The sequence below is a fragment of the Chiloscyllium plagiosum genome, unplaced genomic scaffold (genome assembly GCF_004010195.1).
Source record: "Chiloscyllium plagiosum isolate BGI_BamShark_2017 unplaced genomic scaffold, ASM401019v2 scaf_432, whole genome shotgun sequence".
In the NCBI taxonomy this organism is placed as follows: domain Eukaryota; kingdom Metazoa; phylum Chordata; class Chondrichthyes; order Orectolobiformes; family Hemiscylliidae; genus Chiloscyllium; species Chiloscyllium plagiosum.
In genome coordinates this window covers 17434-19304 of record NW_025212333.1, presented here as the reverse complement: position 1 = coordinate 19304, position 1871 = coordinate 17434, and positions in this window count along the sequence as shown.

Here is a 1871-nt window from a genome sequence, read left to right as displayed (position 1 = left end):
AGGAATTGGTGGAGGCTGGTACAATTGCAACATTTAAGAGGCATTTGGATGGGTATATGAATAGGAAGGGTTTGGAGGGATATGGGCTGGGTGCTGGCAGGTGGGACTAGATTGGGTTGGGATATCTGGTCGGCATGGACGGATTGGACCGAAGGGTCTGTTTCCATGCTGTACATCTCTATGACTCTCTATGACTCTCTATCCCTGTATCAATCCCCGAACTAATCCCCACTGCCCTGTATCAATCCACAAAATAATCTGCACTATCCTGTAACAATCCCCAAAATAATCCTCACTGCCCTGTCTCATTCACCAAAATAATCCCCATTGCCCTGTCTCAATCCCCAGACTAATCCCCACTGCCCTGTATCAATTCTGAAACTAATCCCCACTGCCCTTTCCCAATCCCCAAACTAAAACCTATAAGGGCCTGGCCGCGCTGCCAGAAGAGGGGGTGGAAGCAGATACAATAGCGGCATTCCGGAAGCACCCAGTGATGACCAGAATTGGAAAGGAATAGAGGGATAAGGATGCTGCAAGTGAAAACAGTGTTAATACGGAAGGATAGAATATGCCAACGCAGGCTTGGAGGGCTGAAGGGTCTCCGCATACAGGTGTATTCTGTTGTTCATTCTACAGAACACACCTCACCTTGAATGAGAGATAATGCAAATATATATCCGCAAGGAGCCCTATACTTTCCTCTCTTACTTCCCACAGTGTAACAAACATAACAGTGACTGTGATATAAACACACACGGACCCACATAGGGGCCACACCCAGGGACCCAGGCACACACGGACCCACATAGGGACACACACAGGGACCCAGACCCACATAGGGGCCACACCCAGGGACCCAGACACACACGGACCAACATAGGGCCACACACAGGGACCCAGACACACACGGACCCACATAGGGACACACCCAGGGACCCAGACACACACGGACCAACATAGGGACACACCCAGGCACCCTGACACACACGGATCCACATAGGGCCACACCCAGGGACCCAGACACACACGGACCAACATAGGGACACACACAGGGACCCAGACACACACGGACCCACATAGGGGCCACACCCAGGGACCCAGACACACACGGACCAACATAGGGCCACACCCAGGGACCCAGACACACACGGACCCACATAGGGGCACACACCCAGGGACCCAGACACACACGGACCAACATAGGGACACACACAGGGACCCAGACACACACAGACCCACATAGGGGCCACACCCAGGGACCCAGACACACACGGACCCACATAGGGGCCACACCCAGGGGCCCAGACACACACGGACCAACATAGGGCCACACACAGGGACCCAGACACACACGGACCCACATAGGAGCCACACCCAGGGACCCAGACACACACGGACCAACATAGGGACACACACAGGGACCCAGGCACACACGGACCCACATAGGGGCACACACGGGGACCCAGACACACACAGACCCACATAGGGACACACACAGGGACTCAGACACACAGGGACCAACATAGGGACACACACAGGGACTCAGACACACACGGACCCACATAGGGCCACACACAGGGACCCAGACACACACAGACCCACATAGGGACACATACAGGGACCCAGACATACACGGACTCACATAGGGGCACACACAGGGACCCAGACATACACGGACTCACATGGGGGCACACACAGGGACCCAGACACACAAGGACCAACATAGGGACACACACAGGGACTCAGACACACACGGACCCACATAGGGACACACACAGGGACCCAGACACACACGGACCAACATAGGGCCACACACAGGGACCAAGCCACACACGGACCCACATAGGGACACACACAGGGACCCAGAC